Raw genomic sequence first — 12,128 nt, 5'->3', positions numbered from 1 at the left:
TCCTATATACACCAAATGTCAAGGACGCTTCGAGGGAGTTGTGAGCCTTCTCAAGCAAAGGTGCCCTTCAAATGATCTGAAGTATTTTTCCTCTTTTTTCATTTTCGTTTGTGCAGAAATGTGAGGTCATGCTTCCTCCTAGAGGGTGTTACACTGGTATAACATGTTGAACTGATTATTAATTAGTATATCACTGACGCAGTAATTGTTGAAAAATCGAAATTCTGTCTAGACGGCAGCATATCTTCTACAACCTAGACCACGGCTCAAGTACAACGCGCACATCGCATTGTAGAGTTTAACGACACCAGTCGATTTGTTCATGGTTTCTCGCTGTTCGCCCTTCACTGAAAAGCAAAACTATACTATGTGACATGTAAATCGAAGAACCAATTTTCACTGTATCTTCACTGACAATTTGATGTTTAATTTTTACAGCCCAGCAAACACGGTGACGTTGATCTCTTTTCTACGTAATTGTCTGTCTGTCTGTCTCTGTTTGTTTGTATTTTCTTTTGCTTATCTTTCGCTCTTGGTCTTTAGCTGTCTGTCTGTCTGTCTCTCTCTGCCTCTGCCACTGCCTACGTTTTAAACAAAGGTGAATTTCATACGAATGAAGTGACACCAAATAGTACAGGCTATCGCTAAATGTCAAATATTTGTTTTCAATTAACTTACAAGGTTAGAAACATATGGCATACAGCATATGCTAGTTTTAATCAATGACTTTTATAAAGTGCAAGTCAACACACACAGTAACCGTACCTGTCTTTCAGTAGCTGTGGTATGTGATATGGTTGTGTTTTTTTATTTAGAGAACACATTTTCGCAATACACTTGAGCTTGTGCTCCACTTTCATGATAATTGTTCAGAAAGTCGGTGTCACGTGGTCCGAACAACACGCCTATAAAGTGACTGTCGTTTTATGGGCATGCGCAGCACCTTCAAAATCACGCTCGGTATGAACTTCTTCCCTTAATCTCGCGATATTATCGTGAACAGAAACAGTTTTACCGTGATCGAATTTAATTATGGCCTGATGGTGGTCTAAAATGGCTGAACTCGGAGTATATATATATATATAATATATATATATATATATATATATATATTATATATATATATATATATATATATAATATATATATATATATATATATATATATACCCTGTAAGCATAGTAAAACTAAATGGTATGCAGACGAAATATCTTTCCGATTTTTATTTTCAAATTCGTACGTGCCGTTTCTGCAATGCAAAGTAATATAGTTCACACGAAAATTCCAATGCTTTTAATACGCGTATTAATTTTTTAAGAACGAAATTCAGCAACGTTTGTTCACGAAAACTGTTCTACTACACACGCTGTAACCTCCACAAATGTAATAATCTCCACAAATGTAATATCAACCACAATTGTAATAAAATGCACCCATAAATGTAATATCGCCCATAAATGTAACAAAAATCAACCATAAATGTAATAAAAACACCAACCACAAATGTAATAAATGGTAACCATAAATGTAATAAAAAAATCACCCATAAATGTAATACTGTCAACCATAAATGTAATAAATCTATTTTGTCGTTGCAATTGAGGAATTAGCCCTTAAATATTGATCTATGTAATAAGGAAAGCAACTCCACACATTATTCATTTCTTAATTGTTTGCGTTTAGTGTGTTTTGCATATTTGAAAGTGTATTTTACGTTTCCCTGTTTTGTGTACAGAACTGATTGGTCATGGCGAGACACAGCTGTAATCTGAATGTCAGTGCAGTCTCTACTCCAGAGTGGGGAAGACTGTATAACACTACGATCCTTTAACGCCGTTTTTTTCGAAAATTGCCGTACTTTCTTAATCAATTGCCTCAAATTCGTCTTCAGTGGCTAAATTATGTGGAATAATCGATAGATTGTCTGTATTCCTATGTTGTCCCACTTGAAGTTTGTTCCTTCACTAGGGATGCCAGGATGTCTAATTTTGTTCTACTGTGTTCAAGGTAGTGTTCGTATTGTTTTTTACTAGATTGAAATATATGTTCTCGTCAACATGTTTTGTGTCGTAAGTTTCTGTTATAAGGTTTTATATTTCTCTGCTATTTGTTCTGAGTCATCTGTCATAAACTTTGTGTGGTATCACTGGTTGACGAGTTATTTTGACGCTTCCTTATTATGTAATTATCAGTGTCTAGAACTGCTGTTCCACTTCCATTATCTAACGTTTGATCAGTACCTCGCCGTTTTCTGATAGCGTTCTCAAAGTATTCTATTCTGTGTTTTGGAAAGGAAACCTAGTTTCAGGAAAGTATGCAATAACATTACACTAGTCTTATTAAAGTTATTATTTACTCAGGGCATTGATAAACAAATGATCACATATGCAAGTTCAAGTTTATTACATTTATGGTTGAGTTTTATTACATTTATGGTTAATTTGTTTATTACATTTGTGGTTGCGGGTTGTTACATTTATGGTTGACTATTTTATTACATTTGTGGTTGATTTTATTACAATTGTGGTTGATATTACATTTGTGGAGATTATTACATTTGTGGAGGTTACACATGCCATTATCTACTCGACTCTTCTTGCTCACAAGTCTTAATAGTAAAGCAAGACTCTGCGAGATGTCATGGACGCTAGCTCCCGTTGATTCGGAGAGCACTTAAAGTGGATCTAACCACCAGGAAGGAAATTTCAAACAGTTTGGGGAAGTCAGGTCTACACACGGAACCTTTATTCAATAATCTTGACCGCTGTTTTTGTGTAGAGGCAGCTTGTAACTATGTCAATTTTGTTCAAACGCTTTACTGACGTGTCTCTCATTTTGTCTGTAAATCTGGGGACACGATTTTGTAAAGACATGCTGACCTGTGGATCAACGCCTTTGCTGTAAGCCATTACTGTGAGCCTTCAAGTGTTCTCATGCACTACATAGTGTATGTGAACTATACTATATATTATATAGTTGCAGTTGTATCTGCTCTCTCTCTCTCTCTCTCTCTCTCTCTCTCTCTCTCTCTCTCTCTCTCTCTCTCTCTCTCTCTCTCATATACACACACAACGTAGTGTAATGACAAAGTCGTTTGATTTACCCGTAATTCTTGATGAGCTGGGGTGTCTCAAAATACGCGTTAACAAACTGTCGATATGCAATCTCTGTGCAAAGACAATTAGTGGATTCACCATGCGAAACACCTTCATCTCTCAAGAATCACTACTACATACTGCCTATCTAAAAATCCCATCCTGCTAAAACATTGTGAGAACAAGTCGGGATAGATACGTGTAGCTGTATAATGACATTGTATGCCGTCTGGATGATTTTAAATAGAATATTAATGAATATGTTTTTTAATTAATTTGTTTATAAATTGAATTCATGTGCGTTTCAAAAGTTGAAATTTATTTTCATGTATATCTAATTACGCAATGAGATAAAAAACTTCACGAGTATGTATGTTTCAGACGTTTGATTGAAAATATATTAACTCAGTATCCAGTTTATTATTGCGCTTATTTTTGATCCCTTTTATTACGTTTATCGCGATTACTGTCTTTACCTGAGCACACTATCGATTCAGCAATCTGCACGAAACACGTAAATGAAGTAATAGGAACGTGGTTAGCTTGCCCATCTGTCATATCGCAATGCTCTTTTATTATTACATTTGTGAAGATTGCGCCTATCGGGAAATGACGTGTGTTAGATTTCTGCAATAACTCTGACAGAATACGCCTCGGGGACAGATATTGGGACTCTCTCATGCATTGACGATGGCTTTTCGATCTACCACTTGTGGGGGCTCATTTTGAAGCTCTTGGAAATAGAGTTTCAACATACACATATTTTCGCTAAAATCGAAAATTGTATTTTCCCCATAGAGCTAGCTACAGTCTCTGTGAGTTCACACAGGGATGGCGGCCATTTTGAATTTCAGGTGTCGGTAAATATTGGGTAATTTATTTCTTTGGTGACAAATATTGTACGGTGACCCCGGATTTTCATTCTCGATTTCGAAATGAATTGGTTTAAAGTTTCTTTGAGGAAAGTTTGGGCAAAAGTTTGAGTCTTTCTGTTTCGAGGCGCGAGCTACCTTAAGTAAAATTACTAAGACTGCAGTGACAACGGTGTGCGACAAGCGTTAGCAAGATGGTGATAAAAATGCGTAATACGAGGGAAATTATATTTTCTCTCGCGCAATATTTTGCGCGGTTGAAGTACTTACCAAAGACACAAAATTTGAATGTGTGCGCACTATGATGGTATTGTATCAAGATTTCGCGCCATGAGTGCCTTTTTTGGGGTGACAGATAGATTGTGTTTTGACAGCACATCGACTGCCATTTCCTCCCCGGCTGAGACACCCGGATGTTATTCATGAAGTAGGGCGCCTGTACTCGCATCAGGTGTATGGCTAACCAGTTGAGAAGTTTACCTGCCTGGTATGGGAGATTACAGGTCAATGGTCATCACCTCGTTTTAGTTTGTTCACGTTTTGCGTTTCAGGAGAAAGAGTGTTTGACGTGCCGATGTGTCAAATGTCATTGCAGTGCCCTTTGTTGCGAAAACAATCCGCACATGTTTTGACCAGGTTTTTAGATCATGAGTATAAATTTTGTATTCGGACGCAGCGGACGGGAAAAGCTTCATCAAAACCGACGAGTCATCTTAATTAAAATTCCACTTACCCATTACCAAAAATCCAGCTTACTTCAAAAATTGTTACGTAGTTCAACGATTAGCTGACCCTAGCTCGCAATATGAATACTGTATCATTGCGTCATGAATTTTACAAGGCGACAAGCAATGTGCATTAATCACATTTAGTTAGTCTAGATCCTTTCCGAAGTACGATACACCGGGATATCTTCGGCCGAGAGTTGGAAAGGTTCTAGGCTAGCTACATTAAGTCGTCTCGGCTCGGAGAAAAAAAAACGAAGTGAATTATGTAACTTTTAAATTTTAATCCTCTACCTGGTATTATGAAATTTCTAAGTAACATCATTTTGACCTAAGCCATCGTAAAGGGATGTTAAACATCGATCAATTTCTGACGCGTCGTTCACGCAGTCGAAAGCATCTTTCTGACTTTTCTGGTGCCGTTGAAGGTCAGCCTCCAAGCTAATCAAAACTATCCAACATAACAACTTTGCAAGCAAAAATGTCATTTTTTTGCACCAGTCATAAAGTGGAAAAGGGCATCAGGGCATCACATTTTACGATAGTCATTCAGTTTTCAAAGAAACATTATCGTAAAGAGTTTTGGCTTTCTTATATCAGACGCTATGGCAACGTAATAAATTCTGCAGACGGTAGTAATGTTTTTAATTAACTGATCCATCGATTTCAATGTTAGTTCAGTCTCAATGTTTTTCTTTCTATCGCAGAAACTGGAGCCAGAACAGATGAACACTCTGCTGTATATTTTATTCAATTTGAAAACAAATTGCATCCTCTGGAAAATTCACATTTTACAAATTTTCTCCTCAATCAGTCTCCATTCTTGTGTCTTTTTCAATTTCACTCACGTTCATGGAAACTCAAGCTACCAACTTTAATTAGACCGAAAACACTGTGTTCTCTTTTCAATGAAATACGTTTGAACCGAAGAACCAGCTTAAAGTGATGTGTATAAATTATCCCTCTTATATGTTTCATTATCTGTAACTTTCGATGTATGTTCAAGTATTTACTTTGCTCTGTATATGTCAATTCTGCTTATTTTCCTACCCGCAAAATGGTGTTGAATTGGCTATGTGTTCAGATTGCCAACAGCGTGTGTGTCATGGTGCAATGTCCGATGTTACAGTGTAATGTTGCTGACAACTGATTTCTATCATCCCTGACTTGATTTCACTGAACAAGAGTAATACCGCATATTGTACACGTTACGTCACATTGGTCAGGCCACAACTTTTTATTTTAGCATACTTTGAGGAGAAGAACAAGACAATGCAATTTATTTTGATTGAACCAAAACGATGAAAATACTACCAAGGATTTCAGCTGATTTTCTTTACGATTTCAGCCCTCTCAATTTCAACTGTGGATAGCAATCACATTCGCATTATCTTTTTAAATTTGTACAATGCATCAGCATCATCATATTCATCTAATACAATTTAACACATTGTGACGCCATACTTCAATAATATAGCCATTATTACTTACGATATACATACACAGAAATGAACAAATATGGGGAGATATCCTGGTATAAGTGGATCTATTTTGAACCGCTTTAAATACTGTCTGTATTCTTTAAAACTTCATTGATAAAGAGGATGCAGTACTGACACTCAGGGGCCACGTCCGAAGCGGCATCATCTGTTTTTAAAGTAAAAATGTATATGCTAGCAACGATGCGAAGATTATTAATCAATCACTGTTGTAATGTAATAGAAATAATGCTCAAAGTAAAAAAATCGTGTACATCAGCTTCTATTTTTAGTATTTGTTAAACAGAATTTAATGACAGACTGACAAAGTCTTGGCTGTCCTGTTTACAGAAATATAATATACGTCTCAGTGTCAGAGACAGAGATGTATGAGTGTGAACACATAAGATGTTTGTGTACCGTAGTTTTCTCGTCCGTTGTTTGTGGAAGCGTTCCTGAGCTCTGGAACTGTCGCCACTAATAAGCTCTTTCAAGTCTAGAAACACGTCTTTACAGTTCCTCTTTGCTTGTTTGCCTTGGACGCCACGTAGTGGTTGACAAAATGGGAGACACTTTTTATAGATTAATGTTTAAGACCCCGTGTCCGGCAAGAACACACATATCAAGGCAACATAATCCACTTAAGCTTGTCTGGCACCCATGGGTCTCAGCCTTGTCTTCAGTTTGCCCCCTATCTCCATTTTGACGACATTGACAACTAGTGTGATTGCATGGGTGTTGTATTGTGTCATTTGTCACAACTACATTGCTTCTTAATTAAAATTGGCCATGGCCACACGTAAACCCTGCGTGTAATTAAATCTGCCCCTTCAATCCAGCCACACATCAACTGATTACACTGAACACGCTGTGGTGTAAGTCCCAAGCCAGTGAAAGGAAGTCATTCAAACTTACTTATTACGTATCATGATAACTCTCAGATGCAACAATGCCGATTGTTATACTAGATATCTTTTGATTTTATTTTGGCAGCAGAGAATGTTATTCATTATTATTACACCTCACGTATTATACGTATTAGCCTCACTCACGTGATATAGAGCAAAAAGTGATAGAGCATGGCTTAGGTGATATAGCTCTGTCGCATGCCCTGATATTACCATATATATATATATATATATATATATATATATATATATATATATATATATATATATATATATATATATATATATATATATATATATGGTTTTGGAGAAAAACAAGTGTTTATAAAGATCAAGCAGACTTTCTTAAACGTTTCATTGATGATTTGTACGGTATTTGGACACTTGGTGAAAATAGACTCCAAACTTACCACACTTTCCTCAATAGCATTCACCCGTCAATCAAATTTACTTTAGAATACGGAACAAAAATGCAACATTTTCTGGATATGTCCACCAGCCTAATTAATTCAAGAGTAGAGACAGATCTATATATTTAAACCAACCGATAGCGGTAGATATCTGCCTCCATCCTCTTTTCACCCCAAGCATATATTCAACAGCATTATCTACAGTGGTACCATAAGACTGAGACGCATTTGTTCCCTAGACAAATGGTTTGATCAGCGAATAGAAGAGTTTCAAGATAAATTGGTTAAATCAGGATATAATAAAAATAAGATAATTGAAATCATAGAGAAGGTTCGTAATAACCTAGGACACATTTTCTTCAATAATAAACCTAAGACAACAAAGAGAGTAGCATGGGTCAGTGACTTTCATCCTCTGCGCCCAAATATAAAAGAAATGGCCAAAAAACACCAAGATATATTAAAAATTTCCAAAGAATGCGTGAAGTCGTGCCCCACCCACCTCTTATTTCACAAAGAGTGTGCGCAAACCTTGGCCAACTCATTGTTAGACATAAATTAACATTGAAACGTAGTGACAATATAAATTATGGTTCAGGACCATGTGGAGATAGTAAATGTAAAATAATGTGTTCACATATGGTAAAAACGGACAAAATGACTAATATCCATAATGGAAAAATATTTCAAATAAAAGGGAATTATAATTGTAACACTGAGAATGTTATATACTGTATCTACTGTGATAAATGCATGTGTCAATATGTTGGACAAACCAAGAATAAAATCAGATATAGAATGGCTGGACACAGGAGTATGATTAAATCTAATAAGTCTGACCCTAATAACCCTGCAATGTTCGTGAGCCAACATTTCAATTCATCTAACCACTCCGTCAAAAATATGAAAGTTGTAATTCTTGAAAAAGTACACAAAGATGACAAATTCTCCAGAGATTTCACAGAGTCCAAGTGGATATTTCAACTCAACACTATGTATCCTCAGGGTTTGAACAGAGAGACACCACAAAAATTCTAGATGTGTAAGCAGATTTTACAGCTCTTTCTTCATTTCATTTTGACGATTTTTAGTAGGCATCACTCTTTCAGCAGTATTCTTTTTTAGTTTTCTTTGTAACTGTTCTAGTTTGATGTATTGTAGAATTTCAGTTGTTACATAAGTGTCCTTGGATGTACGCTATTGTCCACGGTTCATAATTTCACCTGTTTGAGCTGTATTTTTAGAGTCGGATATTTTTAGTACGTCATTTCTGTGTGGTTTGCACTGCCACCTTTCCTACACTTTAATATGCAAATGTCTTTCAAGTATAAATAAGCCTTGACGTTGTTTTGAAACAATACCCACACTTTGACCATTCGACTCCTGGGTTTGAAGGAAAGCGGAGCAGTTTTCTGCTCGGCTTTTTCGTAAGTTGGCGCCAATTTTTATTTTTAACTTTTACACGTTTTCCAGTCTCTGTATGATTCAATCTATTTTAGCATGTGTATTTTACTTTAAGTTTGTCGTTGTTATTTTATTTCAGATTGTTTTAACCTTGATAAAGTGGGATTACTCCCACGAAACGTCGGTGTAATAAATTTTATAAATGAAGAGCTTGGTGTCCTGAGTTGGTGCGTCTTGACCTGCTTTGTTCTATATATATATATATATATATATATATATAATATATATATATATATATATATATATATATATATATATATGGTTTACCTTTTTAATCAATTGTCTTTCTCATATCAACGACGTTTCCATAGTGATGATCAGAGCATGTTTTAATGCGTTCTCGACAACCTCACCTCTTTCAATCGTTGTAAGTCATCGACACAACGTGATTAAGATTAAACAACCGTCCTGCATGAGGGAGGACGAAGGTGAGCAGCTGTAGTTCAACAACTGTGCGAAGAATATCAAGAACACGCCATTTCGTGATGACTGGAGCTTCTGCCATCAAAGAACTGAACCCGAGGCAGTTATCGTTTTTATACTTGATAAACAAGCATCAATTTTAGGTTGATACGGAGTATTTCCACGTAAATGGATTTTTGTTTGTCTCAGAGCGCTCTCTTTGCATGGAATAACATCACTGCTCCAGAAAAAAGCGCAACTGTTAAAATGTGTTTATTTTTCCATCTCTTTGCATCCTACTTTTTCAGAGCCACTTGTTTAATCAAAAATTATCTGATGTATATAGCTCTCGGCTATGGCTACAGTTTTCCTTACTTTTGATGGGTGCTGTCAAACCGTGAAGCACACTGGATGCTCCGTTTCTATAGTGATAGTGTTATTGCCAATGAAACTTTCTCTAATATGTGTTCTCACCATGGTCACATGTAGCATGAAGCACCACGCGCACTGTTTCAGGACGTGAGCGAAATTCGCATTACCGACAACCCATAGCTCGACAAAATATGACTAGAACACGATAAATTGAGATATTAGCTCTTCGCAGAGAGGAGACATTCTGATCTCAATTAACATATGTATAGAAAACTTCGTCGAGATACCAGTGCCCGTCCTGCATGCGAGTTCAAATAAAAATGGCAAGCAGTGAGATACTGGCAATTTTTTATCAAATTTCAGGTTGTGATTTGCCGTGGATGTCTGCATATCAGTAAAACGCCAGCGCTATCTTTCGAAGAATGAGCAATCTTTCGAAAAGGACTGAGTAATTTTCTGATCATGAAATACTATGATTTTTTATCATTATGGTAATTACGCTTACTATATATACATTAATGAAAGTGTCAATCACATCGCGGCGATATTTTATCAGGAGACTCTGAAATCCGCGGATCAAGCGTTGAACCATGAAATGGCTCGTTAAGCCCCGTGACCTCTCTCCTTCTTGACCCCTGCTGAGGTCCTTCGACGCTTTACCTCTCGCTCTCTAAATCCCCGTCACAGTGGAAGGCTAATTGTCTGGATTTCTCACCTAGCAACGCTCCAATCTGGTAACTCAAAGAGTGTTCATGGAGGACACTGAAGCTGTTTTATGCTCACTAACGCCAGGAACGCATAACAAACATTAGCGTAGTTAAACAAGGCAGAAGTGCGGTGACTTATTCAACTCTTTCAAAAATATACATGCATGCGCACTTGTACTGTTGACGTTATCCCTTTAAGGTCGTATGCACCTCGAAAATGATAGCCTTCAACATTTGCTCAAAATGTTCTCGATTAAACATTCAGTCATTCTCTTACTTAATCAAGAATAAAAATCAGGCGTCAACGTGCAAAGTTTGGCATGAGAGAGAAACAAATTACCAAACATTTACCGATATTATTTTGAAATTCAAAATGGCCGCCATCCCTGTAGTAACTCTAAGGGGAAACGTGAAATTTTCGATTTTCAAAAAATAAGACGACAAAAAACGTTTCTTACCACAAAAGCTTTAAAACGAGTCCCCACATGTGGTAGACCAGAAAAGTATTTAAAAAGTTGAGAATCTGAATATCTGTCGCCGAGGCGCATTCTACCTTATCGTACAAGAAATATTGGTTTCCACAATCCAACAGAGTCGTGATAAAGAGATGTTCACCAGTAGATCCTAGCCAGAATGAGTAAACAGATTATCGTGTAGAGCGTGTGTCCCCCGATACGTGTTAAACATTCTATCAAGCAGTTTACATTATATGATCGATTATGGAGAGAAAAGAATTTTACAGTCACTGTGCTGTAAGTCGCGCAGAGGATCAACTGTCGCTTTTGTTGGGGTAATTTCTCTGAAAAGGTCTTCACTGCAATTTACTTTAATAAAACGACACCGTGAAGTTGCGAGGCATTATGTCCCACGGTTATTTATGTCTGTGATCCTGCGCTCATAGCGTCGTAAAAAAAGCCTCCGCAAAGAGGCTGCAGTCACTAGTACTTGCGCAGAAATGGCAACTCACCCTCTTTAAAGCCAAAGTGCATGTAATTGAGCCTGTGTTGTGTTTATCAGGCTTTAGCACTGTAAAGAGAGGTCATCCCATCACATAAAGCTCCACACATCGATTTTTTTTTTTGATGCTAGATTTCCGCATGTACAGTATATGTGGCAGTTCTTTCTGAAAATCTCCTGTTTAAACCTAAATCAAGTAATCAATATTACTTGTAAGATTTCTACGCGTCGTCCTCCAGGAAGTGATCGGATGGGTAAGCCGCCAATTTAACACCTGATGCCATTTCTAAAAGCCCCAAATTTGATGGTACAATATAGCAGCTTTGAATTTTTACTTTTTTCGACATTTTCAGTATTGGTGTCCTTGAAAACAAATGCATCTTTTCTTTCTTCTTCCTAAAGTATATTGAAATACGAAGTATTAGACTGGTAGTGCATCGTGAACAGTGTGCTGAGCTCTTCCTTACAGAATATCGATTCTACTCAAGATCAAAACGAGTTAATTGCTCAGTTAATACACACACAGGCCGTGAGACACCAAGTTGAATACTATGCATTTGGACATGACTTGGGAGGGGAGTAGAACAAGGAACACAATATACTGTAATTTGCGAACTGAACGATATGAAAACCAAATCAAAAGAAACTGTTAATTAAGCTTTAAAACACAACAAGTTTTAAAGGTAAAACGAACCTCGTCAAATTTCTACAATTTTTTTCTAATCTACCACTTGTGGG

General features: G+C 36.8%; 1 long non-coding RNA gene across 1 annotated transcript; it reads left to right on the top strand.

Moving 5' to 3' along the window:
- Positions 1-7,966: 7,966 nt before the first annotated feature.
- Positions 7,967-9,099, top strand: LOC139133152 (uncharacterized). Its single transcript, XR_011552536.1, has 2 exons — positions 7,967-8,915; positions 9,032-9,099. It is a non-coding gene; the product is annotated as an uncharacterized lncRNA (long non-coding RNA).
- The last annotated feature ends 3,029 nt before the right edge of the window (positions 9,100-12,128 follow it).

This window comes from Ptychodera flava, chromosome 5 (assembly GCF_041260155.1).
Source record: "Ptychodera flava strain L36383 chromosome 5, AS_Pfla_20210202, whole genome shotgun sequence".
Classification (NCBI taxonomy): Eukaryota; Metazoa; Hemichordata; class Enteropneusta; family Ptychoderidae; genus Ptychodera; species Ptychodera flava.
Note: the sequence above shows the minus strand (reverse complement) of the source record. Positions and strands in the feature narration are given on the sequence as shown.